Genomic DNA, 24,039 nt, shown 5'->3' with positions numbered 1-24,039 from the left:
CTGACCTAGAATGCTGAAAATAGAACTCATTTTCAACTTTTGCAAGGTTGGAGATACTAGCAGATCAAACACCACTGATACAACCTGCCTTTTTGTCCTATAAGTGTAGCGCGTGGCCAAGTGGTTAGGGCGTTGGGCTCATGATCTGAAGGTCGTGGGTTTGAGCCCCAGCCGAGGCAGCGTGTTGTGTCTTTGAGCAAGGCACTTAACCACACACTGCTCCAGTCCACCCAGCTGAAAATGGGTACCGGCAAATGCTGGGGGTTAACCTCGCGACAGACTGGAATCTTATCAGTCGCTTCACGCCACAGAAACCGGCATAAGCACCAGTCTGATGGGCCACAAGGTTCGGGACAGACTTAACTATTGTCCTATAACCTGATATAGCAGAAGGGAAAATCAGAACAGTACATTAAATATCTCTCATTTTGAACAGCCCAAATTTAATTAGACTCAGTTATCTCCTCCACCTGCCAAAATTCAAAGTTCAAAGTAAATTTATTATCAAAGTACATATATGTCAAGAAATAGTGGATGCATTAGTGATAATTTTTCAAAACTCGTTAGATTCTGGACTAGTTCCTGAGGATTGGAGGGTGGCTAATGTAACCCCACTTTTTAAAAAAGGAGGGAGAGAGAAACCGGGGAATTATAGACCGGTTAGCCTAACGTCGGTGGTGGGGAAACTGCTGGAGTCAGTTATCAAAGATGTGATAACAGCACATTTGGAAAGCGGTGAAATCATCGGACAAAGTCAGCATGGATTTGTGAAAGGAAAATCATGTCTGACGAATCTCATACAATTTTTTGAGGATGTAACTAGTAGAGTGGATAGGAGAGAATCAGTGGATGTGGTATATTTGGATTTTCAAAAGGCTTTTGACAAGGTCCCACACAGGAGATTAGTGTGCAAACTTAAAGCACACAGTATTGGGGGTAAGGTATTGATGTGGATAGAGAATTGGTTAGCAGACAGGAAGCAAAGAGTGGGAATAAACAGGACCTTTTCAGAATGGCAGGCAGTGACTAGTGGGGTACCACAAGGCTCAGTGCTGGGACCCCAGTTGTTTACAATATATATTAATGACTTGGATGAGGGAATTAAATGCAGCATTTCCAAGTTTACGGATGACACGAAGCTGGGTGGCAGTGTTGGCTGTGAGGAGGATGCTAAGAGGTTGCAGAGTGACTTGGATAGGTTGGGTGAGTGGGCAAATTCATGGCAGATGCAATTTAATGTGGATAAATGTGAAGTTATCCACTTTGGTGGCAAAAAGTAGGAAAACAGATTATTATCCGAATGGTGGCCGATTAGGAAAAGGGGAGGTGCAACGAGACCTGGGTGTCATTATACACCAGTCATTGAAAGTGGGCATGCAGGTACAGCAGGCGGTGAAAAAGGCAAATGGTATGCTGGCATTTATAGCGAGAGGATTCGAGTACAGGAGCAGGGCGGTACTACTGCAGTTGTACAAGGCCTTGGTGAGACCACACCTGGAGTATTGTGTGCAGTTTTGGTCCCCTAATCTGAGGAAAGACATCCTTGCCATAGAGGGAGTACAAAGAAGGTTCACCAGATTGATTCCTGGGATGGCAGGACTTTCATATGAAGAAAGACTGGATGAACTGGGCTTGTAATCGTTGGAATTTAGAAGATTGAGGGGGGATCTGATTGAAACGTATAAAATCCTAAAGGGATTGGACAGACTAGATGCAGGAAGATTGTTCCCGATGTTGGGGAAGTCCAGAACGAGGGGTCACAGTTTGAGGATAAAGGGGAAGCCTTTTAGGACCGAGATTAGGAAAACCTTCTTCACACAGAGAGTGGTGAATCTGTGGAATTCTCTGCCACAGGAAACAGTTGAGGCCAGTTCATTGGCTATATTTAAGAGGGAGTTAGATATGGCCCTTGTGGCTACGGGGATCAGGGGGTATGGAGGGAAGGCTGGTGCAGGGTTCTGAGTTGGATGATCAGCCATGATCATAATAAATGGCGGTGCAAGCTCGAAGGGCCGCATGGCCTACTCCTGAACCTATTTTCTATGTTTTCTATGTTTCTATATACTACCCTGAGATTAATTTTCTTGCAAGTAATTACAGTAGAACAAAGAAATACAATAGAATCAATGAACAACTACACACAAACCAGACAAACAACCAATATGCAAACAGAAACCTTGCAAATACAAAAAATAAATAAGTAAATATTGAGAAAATGAGTTGTAGAGTCCTTGAAAGTGAGTCTATAGGTTATTGAATCCACCCATCCAGGGCACTGATTAATAGTATAGATAAACCGATCGGTCATTTTTGTAGAATTTGCCAAGGACTGTGCCTTCCTCATTCAAAAACATCATCTTCCATAATCCCCACGATCAATTCCCTTCAATCACAACCAGAGGAATAACATTTATTAATGGCCTCTGGAGAATCTTTCCTACGGTCAATACACAGATTAACCTACAAAATTGCACTGGGAGATATAGATAATAATTACTAGCTGTCTTTGATGATCATTACGATTAAAACTGCAACTTTATGCAAGATCCAAACATTTAATCCCATGGGTTGTGATAACATTACTTTTATCAGTCTAACCACTTTAAGCAATTATAATCTGATGTTTTTTAGCATTAATTTATGACTGTCTTTTATAGCCTCAAAAAATTTTAAACTTTGGACTTCATACACAACACCGAAGTCAAACGCTTTAAATATTGCACATGTTCCACATACATCATTCTAAAAGAGGCAAATTTACACTGTGATTCATAAAATTGTGAGAATTGTGTAGAAGCAAAATTTAACATTAAAACTGAATGAAAGTGTAATATTGATGTTTCAAATATTAATCCTTGATTTTTTTAATTCATTGAGATATTCTTCACTGGAAGAATGAAAGATTTGCAAGTCACAATGGAGCTTCAAGAGAGACTGCAGGTGCTGGAAATTTGGAGCAACATGAATCCTTCATCAGGACTGGGAGTAAATTCTGCCACTGTAATTTCTCCCAGTCCTGACTGATAAGGGGGCTCGATCTGTAGCATTAGCTGTTCATTTCCCTCCATAGATGCTGCCAGACCTGGTTTCCTTCAGCATCTTGTATGATGCTTCCAAATCAGGAAGGACTGATCACCCAATCTGCACAAGCAGATTAAAGAATGAAATACACTTCAGAATCAGATTTAATACCAGTAGGATACGTCGTGAAATTTGTTAACTTTGCAGCAGCACTACAATGATAAATATTAAAAAATTGAATTAAAGTAAATATATAATAAAGTTAATATAAGCAGTACAAAAACAGAAATAAATTAAAAAATAGTGAGGTAGTATTCTTGGATTTAATATCCATTTAGCAATTGGATGCTCAATTATATGCCTTAAAACTGTTTTTTGAAGGAACGTGGTCACAGTAAATTTAAAGAGAAGAAATGGAAGCTGCATGATAAAACTGTGGGATTAATTATTTTCATACTGTAATGTCAACTGGTGTTTTAATATTTGTTTCCATGTTAAATGAAAATATTTAAAGTTGTTAGTCTGAATCATTGCTTTGCACATTTTGTACAACACTATTTTTGTGAGTAAGATTTATTTTTATGTAGTGCCTGATTAAATCTCAGATATTCCAAAGGCTCCACATTTATCATATTTTGAAGTGCAATCATTGTTTAGTAATTACATTAACACTGCATTTTGAATTACATGTTCTTCAACTTGCGAAGGGAAGAATGAATTTGTCTATACAATTGCCTGTCAAGATTTTCATAAGACGTTTCATAGCTAACGGTTTAAAAACACCAATGCAAAGGATCACAGCAGCCAATTTGCTCCAATTAAGATCTTGGTGACAGGAATGAAATAATGCCCAGGTAATTTGTTTGAGTGATGTTAATTGAGGGAAAAAAATGCCACAAACCAAGCAAAGTTCCTCTCTTCCTCCTCAGACAATGGCATGGGCTCATTCAGGTCTCTCTGACATAACATACAGAGCTTCCGTTTAACTGTTTCCTTTGAAAGTGGACAGCACAGACATTAACATAAATATCAGAAACAGATTTAACATCACTGACATATAGTATATTGTGAAATCTGTCGTTTTGTTGCAGTAGTGCACAATACATAAACACTATAAATTGCAATAAGAAACACATATTTTAAAAATTTAATTAAATGTGTAGTGTAAAAAGAGAGCAAAAATAGTAAGGTAGCGTTCATGGGTTAGTTCATTGTCTGTTCAGAAATCTGATAGTACAAGGGAAGAAGATGGTCCTAAAACATTGAGTATGTGTCTTCAGACTCCTGTATCTCCTCTCTAATGGAAGCAATGAGTGATGGGGTCCTCAGTGATGGATGCCACCTTTAAGAGGCATTGCCTTTTGAACATGTCCTGAGAGATTCTGTAGATGCTGGAAATCCAAAGCAACACACAAAAAACGCTGGAGGAACTCAGCAGGTCAGGCAACATTGACAGTCAACATTTTAGCCGAGACATTGCAGCATTTCTTACTGAAAGTCCCTCCCAAGAATCTAACTGTATGGGTACAAGAATACAAATCATACTTCTCCATTCAATAGTACAATCCTACATCAATATGTGGCATCATTAGGGCCTTTTCATTACACCAGAGAGAAATCATGGTTCCATTTCTCCTTTCTATTTTCTTTACTCATTTGGAAACTGCAAGTGCTGTTTCAAGGCTTCTGCATGTCAAACCTTCTTGACCTAATTCTGTGTCAGCTTCAATTTTCTGCCCCAAAAACTACCAACAGTGAGATTTCAGCAGATTGAGCTGACGTATCCCTCAGGCTTTTCAAACCTTCTTTAAAAGAAGCCGCTGCAAATGTGGCTAGAGGCAAACAAAGAGCTAAGTCAATCTGATTTCCCCTAATTGCCCCCATCATTGGTTTATAGTTTTAAAAAAAATGAACTGTATCCAATTGTCACACCTTGCACAGCAATCTTGTATGTAGATCTTAAAATCCTATAAAAATATTAAATTGCATGCTATTGCACTGATCTATTGTCTCTTTGTTTCTTCTGTGCTGAGATGTACATCTAGACCTACACCTCACTTCATTTAAATCTAAATTTTAAATTGCTTTCAGATTGATTTTCAAGAATTAGCTTCATTGGTTTTAAGAATGTAAGGGTGCCTTGTGTTCACAAATTATTCATTTTTGTTTTGTGATCAATACTGTTAGAAAATAGGTGGCTAGATATGCATTGGAATATGCTGTGAGAAAAGGCAGACAAGAAAAGCAAGCATTCATAAAACCTAATGAAGGGTTTGGCCCAAAACGTTGATTGTTTATCCCAATCCATAGATGCTGCCTGACCTGCTGAGTTCCTTCAGTAATTTGTATGTGATACCCTGGAATTCCAGCATCTACAGAACCTCTTGTGTTTAACATTCATAAGAATATAGTGCAGATATCATCAATGTTCAATAAATGTTATATGTGATGTATTTATTATACAAACTGCATAACAGGTGACAACATCTCCATATAACTTGGAATAACCCTGAATTGTCTCCACTGTATTATTTGCAATTTTATTCAAATAATGGAACAAAGTTATCAATTCCGATAATCTCAGTGCACTCGGGATCTGCCAAAACATGCAATTTGAACCCAATAATGAGCAATATTATGTAAAGAACTAAAAACTCTTAAAACTTTATAGGTTAGAGTAGTTTGATGAAGTAGGGCAGAAACATCAGCTGGCAGGACATTAATGCAGAACTAATGTTGCAGCTACACATTTAACTCGGTCTAATAAACTAATTTAAATTTTCAAGAGCATTTACTAAGGTATTATCCTGTGCCTACATGCTACTGCTGAGCATACACTCAGTGGTCACTTTATTAAGTACCCTTAATAAAGTGGCCACTGTGTGTATGATCATGGTCTTTTGCTGCTGCAGCCCATCCATTTCAAGGTTTGATATGTCCATTCAGAGATGCTCGTCTATACACCACTCTAGTATTTGAGTTACTGCCACCAGTTTGAACCTTCTCCTCTGAACTCTCTCATTAACAAGGCGTTTTCACCCACAGAAGCATCATTCACTGGATGTTTTTTGTTTTACGCACCATTGTCTGTAAACACTTTTGTATGTGAAAATCCCATGAGATTAGCATTTTTTTGAAATACTCAAACCACCCCTTTTGGCACCAAGAATCATTCTACAGTCAAAATCACTTAGGTCACATTTTCTTCCTATTCTGACATTTGGTCTGAACAACAACTGAAACTCTTGACCATGTTTGCATTCTTTTATGCATCCAGTTGCTGTCACATGGTAGGCTGATTAGATATTTGCATTAACTAGCAGGTGTTCAGGTGTACCTAGTAAAGTGGTCACTGAGTGTATATGCAATCTACTTCAACATTGCAACAACATTATAGCAAATTAAGAGAGATGCTTTGTAGCTGAATTAAGAGAAAGGTGCTTTGCAGCTGAAAAGCACTTTTAAGTTAATCACATTTCTTCACAAAATGAACACATTCGAGCAATAAAATTAAATTTAGAGCTAAGCATGTCATGCATTTGAGAATGTATAACATGCAAAGCCATTCAGCCCATCATGTCCAAGACTAGCTTCACCCTAGCTGTAACACTGTGTCCAATTCCAAGCTCCATATTTTATGAAGAACACTTTCTTCCGCCTGTCCAAGATAGCTATCAGGAGCGCAACGTACGCAGGGTCCTTAGCACGTCAAGGATTTCTCCCCATCCATCCCCCAATCTCTTTGGCCCTCTACCATCAGGCAAGAGGTACGGTAGCATTAGGACAAAGACTGGTAGGGTGGGAAACAGCTTCTTCCCTCAGGTCATAGAACTACTGAGCTCCCTGCCACCACCCAGGTCTCATCACGCATGAAGCACCAGTAGCATTACTTGGGGGGTGTTGCAGTAGCGTAGTGGTTGGCACAACGCTTTGCAGTACTAGCAACCCAGGTTCAATTCCCATCAATGCCTGTAAGGAGTTTGTACACTCTCCCTGTGACTGTGGGTTTCCTCCTGGTGCTCCGGTTTCCTCCCACGGTCCAAAGACGTACCGGTTGGTAAGTTAATTGGTCATTATAAACTGTCCTGTGATTAGGCTAGGGTTAAATGGCAGGTTAATCAGCAGTGTGGCTTGAAGGGCTGGAAGGGCGTACTCCATGCTGTATCTCAATAAATAAAAATACTGTTTACTTTTTAACTTGTGTTGTAAATACACCTTATGCAAAATGTCAGTCATCTGGAAGATACGTTAATTTATTAATGATAACGTTACTTTGTGGGCTTGTGTGAGAGTTACATGTGCTGTGTTGTGCACCATGGTCTGGAGGAACAACGTTTCATTTGGTGGCATACACGTGTACGGGTGAATGATAATAAACTTGAATTTGAACTTACAAGCTGGTACAGAAGAGAATTATTAGAGTAACTCGAGGGATGGGAGATTACAGTGATGCAGATTTATGGGAGATTTAAGCTAATTTTTTCTTGAGCCAGGGAAGGATAATAGATTTTGTAGAGACATTTAAAAATACAAAAGACTTTATTCAGGATATATCAAGAGAAATTTCCCAAGGGAAGAAAAATCTGAGTTGACAGATTTTATATAACAAATGGTTAGGGTTCACAATAAACTGGAGAAAATAGATTTTCTACAACGGCTTTTGAAATGATTTGTAATAAGCTCCTGAGAAAGAGTACAATGATACATAGAAAGAGCTCAGAAGGACAGTCTGGATTGTTTGTTAAGAGTTGGAATAAACTTGAAATTTATACACCCTTCCCATTCTTTTTCCATTCCCCATTCTGGCTCTCCTCTTACCCCTTCTCTTCTCTTCACCTGCCTATCCCCTCAGTCTGGTGCCCCCCTCCTTCTTTTCTCCCATGGTCCACTTTCCTCTCCAATCAGATTCCTCCTTCTTCAGCCCTTTACCTCTTGCACCTATCATCTCCCAGCTTCTCACTTTATCCCCCACCCACCTACCTTCCCGCTAAAATAGCTTCATCTATCACCTGCCAGTTTGTACTCCTTCTCTTCCCCCAACTTCTTATTCTTCCCTTTCCAGTCCTGATGGTCTCTGCCAGAAATGTCAACCGTTTATTCCTCTCCATAGATGTCGCTTGGCCTGTCTGTGCATTTTTGCGTTTGTGTAATTCTGGATTTCCAGCATCAGCAGAACCCATGTTATTAAATGCTGAATATCCTTTTTCCACAGAGTGATATCAATGATAATTCAAATAGTACTTATCTCATAGATATTCAAATTAATTCACCTACAGGGAGTTTTTCAAATATCATGATTTGATCAACCAACTGTCACTTGGCTAAATTTATTTCATCGGGGGTACAGTTTCTTCAACAATCTATACAACGTAAAACAAAAGAGAAGGGTGAGAAGGTTCCCTCTGTGTGTCACATGTAGCAAAATCATCAGGACTTTATAAAGAATTTCCACCACACCTTACTCGCAAGATACATCTTCCTCAGTGGGGCCACAAACATTCATGGAAGTGACTAAGTCCTTGAAAGTGTGATTAGAAATTTAGTTGCTATAGAAGAGTAGAAACCAATTAAACCATACTTACTTTGAAAGTTTAATTTACTATCCTTTTACTATTCTGGTAAATCACATGAATCATGTAGTATCAGTACGCAATTATGACAAACTAGGTAATATAATGCCGGTAACTAGGCTGAGCATCATAATTTAATAGTTTTTTGGGCTCCTTATCTAAGAAAGAATGTGCTGGCATTGGAGAGGGTGTAGAGGAGGTTCATGAGAATGATCCTGGGAACGAAAGGGTTAACATATGGGGAGTGTTTGATGGCTCTGGCCTGTACTTGCTGGAGTTTAGAAGGATGGGAAGGGGTTCTCATTGAAGCCTATTGATAACTGAAAGGCCTAGATAGAGTGAATGTGGAAAAGATATTTTAAGAGTGGGGTGGGGAGGCCATGACAAGAGGGCACAGTCTCAAAATAGAAGAATGTCCTTTCAGAACAGATATGAGAAGAAATTTATTTAGCCAGAGAGTAGTGAATCTGTGGAATTCATTGCTACAACGGTTGTGGAGGCCAAGTCATTGGGTATATTTAAAGCAGAGGCTGATAAGTTCTTAATTAGTAATGGTGTCAAAGATTATGGGAAGAAGGCAGAAAAATGGGGTTGAGGTAGATAATAGATCAACCATGGAGCATACGTGACGGGCAAAAAGGTCTTATAACTTCACAATAACTCCTGTTCAATAACATGTGAACAGGTAAACTCCAGAAGTCTGAATGACCAGAATTTCCCTCATCTAAACCTTTCATTCTGGAGTTGACATCAATGATCAGATCCAAAAAGTACCTATTGTTCTGAGGAAATTCCAAACACTAATTCGGCAGCAGAAAGTAACTCACTTCAAGAGACTTCCTACATAGTAATAATGATAGTGCTGAGTTAGAATTTGACAGTGCTTTATTGACATATATCCTACAATGACTTCAAACATGCTCTATCACTGTAGCTTTGCAAAAAATCCTCACTGCTTCCTTTATTGCAACTAGCTAAATTTACCATCCTGCCTTCACCCTGAAACCTTAGATGCTCTGACTAATCAAGAATCTATCAACCTCCGCTTTAAATGACTTGGCCTCCCCAGCTGTCTGTGGCATTGAATTCCACAGATTCACCACAGTTTCGTCTGGCTAAAGAAATTCTTCCTCATCTCTGTTCTGGACAAGATGGAATAGACTGTCAAACATGCTCAAGAAAGTTTCCTTCATCAGTGCATAGAACTCCCAATGAGACAGTACGCGATACTCGATCTGCTATTAGCAAATGAGAGAGGGCGGGTGGCAGAACTTTACGTAGGGGAACACTTTGCATCTAGTGATCACGGTGCCATTAGTTTCAAATTAAGTATGCAAAAAGATACATTTGGTCTGCAGGTTAAGATTCTAAATTGGAGAAAGGCCAATTTTGATGGTATCAGGAATGATCTGGCAAGTGTGGATTGGGACAAGCTGTTTTCTGGTGAAGGTATACTCGGTAAGTAGGAGGCCATCAAAATTTAAATTTTCAGAGTACAAAACTTGTATGTGCCTGTCAGAATAAAAGGTAAAAATAAAAAGTATAGGGAACCTTGATTTTCAAGAGATACTGAAGCCCTAGTTACGAGATAAAAAGGAGGTACATAGCAGATACAGTATAGGCAAGTAGGAACAAATGATGAGCTTATTGAGTATAAGAAATACAAGTGAGCACTTAAGAAAGAAATCGGGAAGGCTAAAAGAAGACAAAGTTGTCCTAACAGACGAGGTGAAAGAGAATCCAAAGGGACTCTACAGATATAGATACACGGTGGTGAATCTGTGGAATTTGTTGCCACGAGCGGCAGTGGAGGTCGTCATTGGGTGTATTTAAGGCAGAAACTGATAGGTATCTGAGTAGCCAGGGCATCAAAGGTTATGGTGAGAAGGCGGGGGAGTGGGACTAAATGGGAGAATGGATCAGCTCATGATAAAATGGAGGAGCAGACTTGATGGGCCAAATGGCCAACTTCTGCTCCTTTGATTTATAGTCTTATGATATATTAACAGCAAAAGGACTGCAGGGGACAAAATTTGTCCTCTGGAAGATCAGAATGGTAATCCATGTGTGGAGCCAAAACAGATGGGGGAGATCTCAAATAAATTTTTGCATCTGTATTTATTCAGGAGATGGACACAGAGTCTGTAGAAGTGAGGCAAAGCAGCATCAACTTCATGGACCATGTATAGATTACATTGGAGGGGGTGTTTGCTGCACTGAGGCAAATCAGGGTGGATAAATCCCAAGGCCTGACAAGGTTTTCCCTCGGACATGATGGGGGGCAAGTGCAGAAATTGCCGGGGCACTAGCAGAGATATTTAAATCATCCTTAGTGACAGGAGAGGTACCAAAGGATTGGAGGAGAGCCAATGTTGTTCTGCTGTTTAAGAAAGGTTCTAAACATAAACCAGGAGATTACAGGCCAGTGAGTCTAGTGTCAGTTGTGGGAAAGTTATTGGAAGGTATTCTAAGGAATTGTATACAAGTATTTGGATAGACATGGACTGATTAAGAATAGTCAGCATGGATTTATGCGTGGTAGGTCATGCTTAACCAATCTAATAGAGCTTTTTGAGGAAATTACCCGGAAAGCGGATGAAGGCAAGGCAGTGGATATTGTCTACATGGATTTTAGCAAGGTATTGGCAAGGTCCTGCATGGGAGGTTGGTCAAGAATGTTCAGTCACTTGGCATTCAAGATGAGGTAGTAAATTGAAAAAAGTGGATACAGGACTGGAGGTGTTGTATCTGAATGCACGCAGTATACGGAATAAGGCAGATGAACCTGCAGCAGAGTGGCAGATTGGCAGGAATGATGTTTGAGGCATCATTGAATCATGGCTGAAAGATTATAGCTGGGAGCTCAAAGTCAAAGGATACACATTGTACTGAAAGGATAGGCAGGAAGGAAGAGGGGGCAGCATTGCTCTGTTGGTTTAAAAAAAAAGGAAATCAAGTCATTAGAAAGAGGTGACATAGGGTCAGAAGGTGTTGAATCATTGTGGATAGAGCTAAGGAATGGCAAGTGTAAAAAGACCCTGATCGGAGTTGTATACAGATTCCCAAACAGTAGTAAGGATGTGGCCTACAAATTACAGGAGATAGAAAATGCATGCCAAAAGGGCAATGTTACAATAGCTATGGGGGACTTCAATATGCAGGTAGATTGGGAAAATGAAGTTGGTGGTGGATTACAAGAGGGGAAGTTTCTACAGTCCCTAGAAGATGGCTTTTTAGAGCAACTCGAGGTTGAGCCCACTAGAGGATCAACTATTCTGGATTGGGTGTTGTGCAATGAACCAGAATTAATTAGAGATGTTCAGGTAAAAGAACCCTTAGGGGCATGATCATAATATGATTGAATTCACCCTGAAATTTGAGAAGGAGAAGCTAAAGTCAGACGCATCAGTATTACAGTGGAGTAAAGGGAATCACAAAAGCATGAGAGAGCAGTTGGCCGGAATTGATTGGAAAAGAACACTGGCAGGGATGATGGCAGAGCAGCAAAGGCCGGAATTTCTGGAAGCAAATTGGAAGGCACAGGATATATACATCCCAAAGAGGAAGAAGTATTCTAAGGGCAAGATGACACAACCGTGGTTAACAACAGAAGTCAAAGCCAACATAAAAGCCAAAGAGAGAGCCTATAATAGAAAAAAATAGTGAGAAGTTAGAGAATTTTAAAAACCAAAAGGCAAATAAAAAAGGCATTAAGAAGGTAAAGATGGAATACAAATGTAAGTTAGCCAATAATATTAAAGAGGACACCAAAAGTTTCTTCAGATACATAAAGTGTAAAAGAGAAGCAAGAGTGGATATTGGACCACTGGAAAACAATGTTGAAGAGGTAGTAATGGGGTTCAATGAAATAGCAGATGAAATGAGTAAGTACTTTGCATCGGTCTCCATTGTGGAAGACACTAGTAGTATGGTGGAAGTTCCAGATGTCAGGGTGCATGAAGTGTGTGAAGTTACCATAACTAGAGAGAAGGTACTTGGAAAACTGACCGGTCTGAGTGAAGATAAGTCATGCGAATCAGATGGTGTACTGCCAGAGTTCCGAAAGAGGTGGCTGAAGAGATCTGTAACAATAGGTGCAGAGGCAGGTAGTTTTGAGCAAGTAGAGAGGCCACAGAAGGACTTAGAGACACATTGGGAGAATGGGCAAAGAAATGGCAGGTGGAATACAGTGCCGGGAAGTGTATGATTGTGCATTTTGGTAGAAGAAATGAAAGGGTTGATTATTTTCTAAATGGAAAGAAAATACAAAACAACTGAGGTGCAAAGGGACTTGGGAGACCTTGTGCAGGATTCCCTAAAGGTTAATTTGCAGGTTAATGTTAACATTCATTTCAAAAGGACTAGAATATAAAAGCAAAGATGTAATATTGAGACTTTATAAAGCACTGGTGAGGCATTTGGAGTATTGTCAGCAGGTTTGGGACCCTTATCTTAGGAAGGATATGCTGAAGCTGGAAAGAGTTCAAAGGAGGTTCATGAAAGTGATTTCAGGATTGAATGGCTTATCACATGAATACCGTTTGATGGCACTGGGAATGTATTCACCAGGATTCAGAAGAATGATGGGTGATCTCATTGAAACCTATCGATTGGTGAAAGGCCTTGATAGAGGGGATGTGGAGAGGATGTTTCCTATGGTGGGAGAGTCTAAGACCAGAGGACACAGCCTCAGAAAATAGAGGGGCTTCCTTTTGGAATGGAGATGAACAGGAATGCTTTTAGCCGGAGAATGGTGAATCTGTGGAATTCTTTGCCACAGGCAGCTGTGGAGGCCAAGTCTTTATGTACATTTAAGGTAGAGGTTGGTAGGTTCTTGATTGGTCAGGGCATTAAGGGATACATGAAGGTGGCAGGAGATTGAGGCTGAGTGGAAAATTAAATCAGTCGTGATGAAATAGCGAAGTAGACTCGATGGCCCAAATGGCATAAATCTGCTCCTATATCTTATGGTTTTATTGGATTTGACCTTGTCTTTGCGGGAGAAGCCAGAGAGTGGTAGCAGGTTGCCTCTCTGACTGGAGGCCTGTAACTAGCGAAGTGCTGCAGGGATCGGTGCTGGATCTGTTGTTGTTTGCCATCTATATTAACGATCCGTATAATAATGTGGTTAACTGCATCTGCAATTTGCAGGTGACACCAAGATTAGGGGTATAGTGGACAGTGACAAAGGCCATCATGACTGTCAGAGGGATCTGGATCAGCTGGAAAAAATGGGCTGAAAAATGGCAGATGGAATTTAATACAGACAAGTGTGAGGTGTTGCACTTCAGTAAGACCAAAGAAGGTAGGTCTTACACAGTGAACAGTAGAGTACTGAGTAGTGTGGTAGAACAAAAATCTGGGAGTACAGGTGCATAATTAATTGAAAGTGGCGTCAAAGGTAAATAGGTCCTAAAGAAAACTTTTGCAACATTGGCTTCATAAATCAAAGTATTGAATACAGGAGATGGGATGTTATGTTGAAACTGCATAAGATGTTGGTGAGGCCATTGTGGAGTACTGTGTGCAGTTTTGGTCACCAACCTACAGAAAAGATGTCAATGAGATTGAAAGAGTCCAGAGAAAAGAAAATTTATAAGGATCTTGCCTTGTCTGGAGGACTTGAGTTACAAGGAAAGACTGACTAGGTTAGGACTTTCTTGCTTGGAACATAGAAGATTGAGGGGAGATCTGATGGAGGTATTTAAAATTATCAGGGGTATACAAAGGGCAAATGCAAGCAGGCTTTTTCCACTGTGGTCGGGTGGGAATACAACCAGAGGTCATGGGTTAAGGGCAAAAGGCGAAAAGTTTAAGGGGAATATGAGGGAAAGCTCTTCACTCAGAGGGCCATGAGAGTGTGGAACAAGCAGCCAGCACAAGTGGTGCACGCGAGCTCAATTTCAACATTTAAACGAAGTTTGGAGAGTTACATGGATGATAGGGGTATGGAGGGCTATTGTCCCAGTGCAGGTCAATGGGAATAAGCAGTTTTAATGGTTTGGCATGGACCAGATTGGCCAAAGGCCCATTTCGGTGCTGTACTTTTCTTTAACTATGACTCAAAGGGACACCCTTGTATTCTGACGCTGTGCACTCTGGTCCTAGATTGGCCCACTACAGGAAACAGCCTCTCCACATCCACTCTATCTTGACCTTTTAATATTTGTTAAGTTTCAGTGAGATTCTCCCTCATTTTATAAACTACAGAAGTACAGGCCCAGATCCATCAAATGTTCCTCATATGCTAACCTTTCAAAAATATCGCGATGGCTTCCTACCCTTGCTAATAAAAAATGATTACAGAACTGAAAGAATTGTTCCTAAATATTCCCACAGTATTAAGCGTGAATGAGACAAAAGGAAGTAATGTGACAAGATCAACACTGTGCAACTCATGGAGGATATTCTCACAGTTTTTGCTGAAGTAATGGATTGAAGAAAAAGTACAGAGATCTATGTTGTAACAACTTTTATTATAATTACGGGTTTGTACAAGTTGTTTTCATGAATTCCACTACCATGAGATTAATTTTTATTTGGTGGTACGTTGCTTGCAAGTGTAATTAGGAAACTAATTTGGCTATCTTTCTATCTGTAATGGAACAGATGATTTTAACTGCAACTTTGAATCCAACGGTCTTTGGACAGCAACAGGAAGAGCTCCAAACAAATATGTAAAGTGGTTTGTTCCTTAGGGAACACAGAAGCCACTAATCAGAATAAAGAGTGACCATTTTAAGCTTACTGAACTTCAAATGTCAAAAAGAAACAGCAATCTCCTTGAGTTTTAACATATATTTGCATGGACAGAACCAATGCAAATGATGCAATTGAACAACGTGTTTCCATTGTCACGAGTTCAAACTGTCTACACTTGGAGAAGGAATCAGGATTGCCACATTAAATTAAAGATCTGTATTTAAGTGCGATTCATTGGGGAATCAAGTTAACAATAGCGAAGCAATGTAATAAGTGGTACATAGTTAACAAGTGCCATGACCTGTCAAACCATAGTTTTCTACTATGGCTAATTATGAGCTACAGCAGCATGGAAACATAATTAGGGTGATCTGGGAACTTGTAGATGACAGGTCTCACAGTTCTGTCACCTTGCCGTGATGGAGAAGCCTGTGAATTTCTGAGATCCTGAAAATGGCACCGTCTGGAGTTTAGCCACCTGGCACTTAGCTCATGATAGGGTCACCCACGATGATAACGTCAAGGGGGACGTTCCAGACAAATAGTGATCCAGCCAACACCCTAATGGTGGAACTGGCGAAAGATGACACATCAGAAAGGCAGTGAAGCTGGAGAAAGGCTGCAGCAGTGAAGGGCCCCGAGTCATCTTGCATTACATGCCACTGGACCCTAACCTCGACCTGTCAGGGACTTTGTGACAGCAATCTCCATTGACAAACTTTTAGGAGATCACACTCAGCTTGAGTGATCACACTATTACTACGTCTGCTACTACTACTATGACCTTAACAAATAAAGTTTAAAAACAGACAAGAAAGACAAAGGAGAACTGACCAAGTCAAGCAGCATGTATGGTGGGGAATAAATAATTGATGTTTCGGGTCAAAACTCTTCATCAGGACTAGTCAAAACAGCACATATGCAAGAAAATCTGCAGATGCTGGAAATACAGAGCAACACACAAAAAATGCTGGAGGAACTCAGCAGGCTGGGCAGCAGCTATGGAAGAGTAAGTAGTCAATGCTTCAGACAGTGACCCTTCATCAGGACACTCAAGAGTCATAGCTGGTACATCACAACCAACTGCCAGAGCCAGATGCAACTAATAGCCCAAATTCTTAAGTATATCATGCTAGCACACAAATCAAATTTCTTCCACTCAATTTGTATTAATGACATAAGAGGGGTGATTGATAAGCTCGTGGCCTATGGTTGAAGGAGTCAATTTTAGAAAACCTAGCACATTTATTTTTCAACATAGTCCCCTCCTACATTTACACACTTAGTCCAGCGGTCGTGGAGCATACAGATCTTGGACCTCCAGAAAGTGTCCACAGCAGGGGTGATTGATGAGTTCCTGGCCTAAGGTAGAAGGAGATGAGTTATACAGCTCTGGTTACACGCACATGCAGTTCAACTCTCTTAGTGATTATGCAGAAAGTTTGAAGTTAATAACTCATCTCCTTTTACCTTAGACCACGAACTTATCAATTACCCTGATAAGTTATTAACTTAAAACTTCCTGCATAATCACTCAAAGAGTTGAACTGCATGTGCGTGTAACAAGAGCTGTATAACTCACCTCCTTCTACCTTAGGCCACGAACTCATCAATCACCCCTGCTGTGGACACTTTCTGGAGATCCAAGATCTGTAAGCTCCACGACTGCTGGGCTAAGTGTGTAAATGTAGGAGGGGACCATGCTGAAAAATAAATGTGCTAGGTTTTCTAAAATTGTCTCCTTCTACCTTAGGCCACGAACTTATCAATTACCCCTTGTAAATGCGATCATCTCACGACACACATTAGCAAGGGGTTTGTGTGACAATAACTTTATCTCTGCAGTTCTGTAGATGCTGAGGTGGCACAAATCTGTATTGAGACTGGTACCAGACACAGTCCGCCTTCACCACAAACTGCGGAGGTACTGGAGCAAATGAATGGGGTTTTATAGATTTATAAAGGTGGCCACTGTCAATGCATTATTGTTCGACTAATGCTAGGTGACTTTTTGTTTGTTAATCACAGGAAGTCCAATCTCTGTCCCTCTTCTAAAGCAAAAATAATGGCCACCCCTAACAATCAATTCCAATGATTATTCGTTTGACAATCACGGCTGGCTATTCTTTCATCCCAAAATGTGAATGAAACCAATCACAATTATAATTAATTTCTTATCCCATTTATCTCCTAACACCTGAACAAAAATTATGCTTGTTTTTTCCTTCCACAAACCTGGAGGGACAAAAAAGAAACAAATATTGTTCTGGTTCTGGTGAAAGAAGATAAATAGGATAAGAAATTAATTATAACATCTCTCATCTCAAATTACTCAAGATTAATATTAGCCTGTTGAAATTGCTTAATGATTTTCTGCGGAAGTAAATTATAATGCAAAGCCTGCATCACAGGAGAGATGAAGACAAATATATTATTCAAAAAAGACAATCACAGTATTGTGCTGTTATCTACCATCACCTGCTTCATAGTCTGCTTTCACAGAACATTACAGCAGAGCACAGTTCAGGCCCTTCATGATATGATGCTTTGCTAACCTTTTCACCTACTCCAAGATCAATCTAATTTTTCTCTGCCTCAAACCCCAATTTTTTCTACCATCAATGTGCCTATCTAAGAGTTTCTTAAATGTCTCTAATGCCGGCACTACTACCCCCAATAGTGAATTCCATACACTTAGCACTGTCTATGCAAAAAACCTACCTCTGACATCCCCCTTTACTTTCTTCCATTCACCCTAAAAGGATGCCCTCTCATGTTGTCACCCTGGGGCAAAAGTCTCTGGTTATCCAGTTGATCATCTTGTACATCTCCAGTAAGCTCTCCGATCCAGGTAGCATTCTGGTAAAATGTCTCTGCACCCTTTTCAAAGCTTTGACATCCTTCCTATAATGAGTTGACCAGAAATGAACACAATATTCCGTGTGGTCTAAATGGGGTTTTAAAATCGAGTTGCAATATTGCCTCAAAGCTCTTGAACTGAATCCCGATTAATGAAAGCTAACACACCACACATCTTCTGAGCAACCCTATCAACTTGCAAAATTTCAAATGATGTCATTCTTTACTATTAACAGCACACTTGCAATTTTTATTGATCCAGAGTACTTAAATCACACAAATTAGGAATTAAGCCCAAATATTTCCTGAGATGCCTCACTGAAGGCAGTTTAAGTGGATAGAAATTAACCATGGTTTGAAGGCGATAGAGTCAGAAATAATGACTCTAGTTCTGCGACTCTAGTCGCAGTTCCCAAGGAGATATTGGATTGTGTAGCAGGAGAGAGCGTTCAAAAGAAGCGAGTGGGGACAGACGGACATTCTGGGTGCCAAGGAGACTTTGGATTGTGCATAAATAGGCACTTGACAAAGGCCAGTAGAAAGAAGTTAGGGACAGAATTCAGATGCCCGTCCAACTAACCCATTTACGAGTGTGGATAGCTCTAAGCACCGAGCTGATTTGGAGAGGTTCAGAATGGCTTCTTCAGCAGCGATATTCAGGTCTGATGCGAATTTTGGGCAGCGTGTTCTAGGCCTGGAGTGATTCGCCGCGGCAAGGCCCAGGTCCTAATGCGAGGTACAACACGCTGTTTGGATAATCTAAACACCGGCCCAAACACTGGAAAGGCAGGGTATCGAGAGTCGGGCAAGGTTGGATCACTCCAAGTGCTGAACCAATTTGGAGAAGTTGAGAACAGCTTCTCCAACAGCGAAATCTAATCCCGGAATGATTCATTGCTGAGGGGCATGGACCCTAATGTGAAATTTGGACAATTTAAATGCCGGCCAGATAGTCTGGGGTCCCTCTCTCCGCAACGCTAAGGCTGTGAGTCTGCCCCCGGCTGCTGTGCTTCATGTCTGTGAACTTTGTGGTGATTTCCCCGCAAATATGATTAACTGAATAACAAGGCTTTGGGCCTACTCTGGGAATTTGGATCCAAGGACTCAGTTTGGTTCAGAATACTGTTGTTGCTGCTCGCTTCTACTGTGTGCATGATTTGATATTTTTCTTTTCCCTTTTCTCTGTCGGCACCGGGGGTTGGTCTTATTTTTTTTAAATTAGGTTCTTTCAGGTTCAGAATCAGGTTTATTATGACCAGCAGGTGTCGTGAAATCTGTTCCTTGTGTCTGTTAAGCAAACAAATCTCAAGTTTGCATAATTTATACATTCTTTGATAACAAATGCACTTTCAATCTTTAAAACTTTAAACGGAGTGGACACTGTGTGAGTGAGCCAGAGTAAGAGTGGGAACTCAGGTATTGGCTCAAAAGCTTCAGAGAGACTTGTGGAGGGCCGCAAGTTAATTTTTTTGTTTAATTTTTCTTTCTTTCTTTTTGCACAGTTAGAACGGTGGGGTTGCCAGGCAGGGTAGTGGAAAGCTCCTCTTGTGGGATGTGGGTAGGCAGGGAGTCCTCCAGTGTCTCTGATGACTACACCTACAAGAAGTGCATCCTGCTGCAGCTTCTTTCAGACCGTGTTAAGGAACTGGAACAGGATGAACTCCAGATCATTCGGGAGCTGAGGGATTGATCAACAGGACATATAGGGAGAGAGTTAAACCCAAGGTGCAGGACAGAGGTAACTGGGTGACTGTCAGAACAGTGAAAGGGGATGGGCAGCCAGTGCAGAGTATCCTGTGGCTGTTCCCCTCAACCGGTGTAATTGGCAAGTGGAAGATCTTCAATGGTGAAATTTTGAGGGTATGGAGTTTGTATGTTGCTGTCAGAATAAAAAGCAAGGATAACAGTTTTAGGAAACCTTAATTTTCAAGAGCTATTGAGGCATTAGTTAAGAAAAAAAAAAGGAGGTGCATAGCAAGTATAAGCAGGCAGGAACAAATGAGGTACCTATGGAGTACATGGAATGCAAGAGAACACTTAAAGAAATCTGGAGGGCTAACTGAAGAGATGAGGTTGCTTCTAGCAGACAAGATGAAGAAGAATCCCAAGGCCTTCGACAGATATATTAACAGCAAAAGGATTGCAAGGGATAAAATTAATCCTCTGGAAGATCAGTGTGGTTATCTATTCCTGGAGCTGAAAGATATGGGGGAGAACTTAAATGGATCTTTTTTGTATCTGTATTTGCTCAGAAAACAGACTATGTGACAGAAATGAGGCAAGGCAGCAAGGAAGTCATAGAGATTACTGAGGAGGAGGTGATTGTTGCCTTGAGGAAAATTGGGATGGATAAATCCCAGGACCTGACAAGGTGTTTCCTCAAACTCCGTGGGAGGCAAGTGCAGAAATTGCAGGGGCCCTGTCAGAGATATTGAAAATTTCCTTTGCCACAGGTGAGATACAGGTTCAATTTCAACATTTAAGAGAAATTTGGGTAAGTACATGGAGGACTGGTATGGAAGGCTATGGTCTGAGTGCAGGTCAATGGTAGAGGCAGATTAATAGTTCAACATGGACTAGATGGGCCAAAGGGCCTGTTTCTGTGCTTAGTGTTCTATGACTCCAGTACTAAACATATTGCATGGAAATAGGCTCATCTGCCTAGCACATTCATGCTAACCTTTTTGTCTGTGAACACTAATCCCAGCTACCCATATCCTTCTACACCCTGTTTATTCAAGTGTCTTTTAAACATAATGATTGTATCTGGCTCCACCATCATCCCCTCTTGCAGCAAGTTCCACTTATTCTCTGTGTAAATAGAAACTTTAACTCTCCTTCCTTGCACGTTAAATCTTATGCCCGCTTGTTTTGCTACCACCACCATGGGAAAAAGAGATTCTGACAATCTGCTCTACATGTGCTTCTTATAATTTTATATTCCTCCATTAGGTCATAGAATCATAGAGTTACATGGCATGGAAACAGGCCATTCAGCCCAATTCATCCATGCTGACCAAATGGCCTATCAAAGCGGTTCCCATCTGCCTGCATTTGACTCATATCCCTCTGACCATAAGATATAGGAGCAGAATTAAGCCATTTGGCACATTGAGTCTGCTCCATCATTCAATCATGGCTGATCCTTTTCTCCCTCCTCAGCCCCATTCACCCGGCCTTCTCACCACAACCTTTGATGCCGTGGCTAATCAAGAACCTCTCAATCTCTGCCTTAAACACAACCAATGACCTCGCCTCCACAGCTGCTTGTGGTAGCAAATTGCACAAATTCACCACCTTTCCTTTCCATCTTTCAGCCTGGGAAATCAAGACCAGCCTATTCAATCTCTTCCTATAGTCAAAGTTCTCCATTCCAGGCAACATTGTGGTGAATCTTCAATGTATTTTCTCCAGTAGTGGGCAACCAGAACAGTGCACAATACTCCAAATACAGTCTAACCACTACTGTCTGAAGTTACAACATCTTAACTTTTGTAATCTATGTTCTGAACTATAAAGACGTGCATATCACATGTCTTCTTCACCACCCGATAGAACATAGAACAGCACAGCACAGGAGCAGGCTCTTTGGCCCATGATGTCTACACCAAGCAGTGACAAATTAAACTAAACCTCCCCTGCCTGTACACGATCCACATCCCTCCACTCCTCAGGTATTCAAGTAACTGTGCAAAAGCCTCATAAATGCACTATCATAGCTGCTGTGTGTAGCCATCTATGTGACTATCTATCCATGTAGCTACTTAAAGTTTTCACCCAAGGTCCCGCTGTTCATCTACTTTCCTTACCATCCAACTATTCACTATATATATCCAATCCTATTTGACTTCCCAAAATACATCACCTTGCATTTGTCAGGATTAAATTCCATCTGCCAGTGCTCTCCTCAACTTTCCAACCGATCAACATCCTGCTTTAAACTTGGACATATTTCCTCACTTTACTTAATACTACCAACTTCCAATGTTACCGACAATCATCTGAACAATTCTTCCTAAATTAACATCAAAGTTGTTGTATGGGTCCCAGCACTGGTGCATTACTGGTCACAGATCTCCAATCAGGAAAGCATCTTTCCACCACTACCCTATCATCAAGCAAATTTTGATTACGTTCGTTAGCCAGCTCTCCCAGGATCCAAAATGCTTTAACTTTCTGGACCAGCCTCCCATGTGTATCTTATCAAGTGCCTTACTGATATTAATGTAGACAATGTCCACTACCCTGCCCTCAATTGTTTTTGTTACCTAATCAAAATTCTCAATCAAATCAGTGACACAATGTTCAAAATGTTATCTGAATTATTTGCTTGAGTTATTTCAAAGAGAATGTAACATATTCAGAGAATGTAACAACTTGTTTTTGTTTCACAAGAAAAACTTTGAAACAGCTTAATTTGCAAAAGTTTTTGCAGGAAATTAACCTTAACTAATACTTCTTGCAGGGATAAAATGCCATTCATCTTTCCTGAAATGGTGTGCTGCAAAACACATCTCCTCCTCAAATTTCACTTTCTGCAAATGGTGGGTTAAGAAATGTCAATAGGCAATAGACAATAGGTGCAGGAGTTGGCCATTCAGCCCTTCGAGCCAGCACCACCATTCAATGTGATCATGGCTGATCATCCACAATCAGTACCTTTTTCCTGCCTTCTCCCCCATATCCATTCACTCCGCTATCTTTAAGAGCTCTATCTAACTCTTTCTTGAAAGAATCCAGAGAATTGGCCTCCACTGCCTTCTGAGGCAGAGCATTCCACAGAACCACAACCCTCTTGCAAAAAATTGTCATTGTGCAAAATTGCGCACGAGCTCTGACACAATTATGACTTTGTTTAAAGTACACTATCAGACTTGAGAGCTAATAAAACTGATAAAAGATTCCCTTTAAGTTCAGTGCAGAAGAATTCAAAGGCAGTATGTCCCATTTAGACAACTAAACAGATGAATTTGACAATATTGTATATTAATGTTTTTCAACAGTGAAGAAAACAAGAAAGAATTATCACTCAAGATTTGGTTATCCTTACAAGACACATCCAATGAAAAAGGCCACACTGCCTAAAGTACATTTTTGTTCTCCGTAGAAAAGAACAGCAATTCTATGAATAGTTTTTCTGAACATGCACTTGCTAGCAGGAAGATAATCACCATCTCACTGAATTGAACATTATTTTTCCAAGTCATGAACTAAGTATCATGACAGGTCCTGGTTATTGTAATAGAATAAATTGGTACAATCAGTGGCTAGCCATCCACTCCACCATAAATAGCATGACAAATTCCAATACTGTTTTAATTTTACCAGCACCACACCCATTCTAATCGGAGCTTCACCAGCATTGCACAACGTTTGAGCTAAACATAAACACAAGCTGCAGGGGCAAAACAATCTCAACAACAACTATTAGAGTGGAATTTATAGAACAGTATTAGAAAATCTCGACATTTGAAGTTTAGTACAGACTAATATTCACGGTAATGTTCTCCTGGTCAGTTCAGCATTTGTAGGCACATGAACCAATATATACAAAAAAACCTTATTCCTAGAGGGATGAAAAATAATGCAATATGAAGCACCATTCACAATGGCCCAAAATACTTCATTGTCAATTAGAAAATATGGATAAGGTTAAAAACACTGAGGCATTGCAAGCACCCTATCTACTTAGGAGTCACCCTTGACAGATGTCTCACTTTCAAGAACCACATCAAAAAGACAAAAGTGAGCGCACGAAACAACATCCTGAATAAGCTAACACAAAATGGGGAGCAAACTCGAGAACATTGCGAGCCAATGTACTTGCTCTTTGCTATTCCACTGCCGAATATGCCTGCCCTGCATGGGAAAGATCTACTCATGCTAC

At 40.4% G+C, this 24,039-nt stretch overlaps 1 protein-coding gene across 5 annotated transcripts in view; it reads right to left on the bottom strand.

Moving 5' to 3' along the window:
- cyth1b (cytohesin 1b) overlaps positions 1-24,039 on the bottom strand; it is a 265,069-nt gene that overhangs the window by 44,705 nt on the left and 196,325 nt on the right. The window lies entirely within an intron of this gene.

The sequence above is a fragment of the Mobula birostris genome, chromosome 24, assembly GCF_030028105.1.
Source record: "Mobula birostris isolate sMobBir1 chromosome 24, sMobBir1.hap1, whole genome shotgun sequence".
NCBI lineage: Eukaryota > Metazoa > Chordata > Chondrichthyes > Myliobatiformes > Myliobatidae > Mobula > Mobula birostris.
The sequence above is the reverse complement of the archived record's forward strand: the minus strand, read 5'-3'. Positions and strand labels throughout refer to the sequence as shown.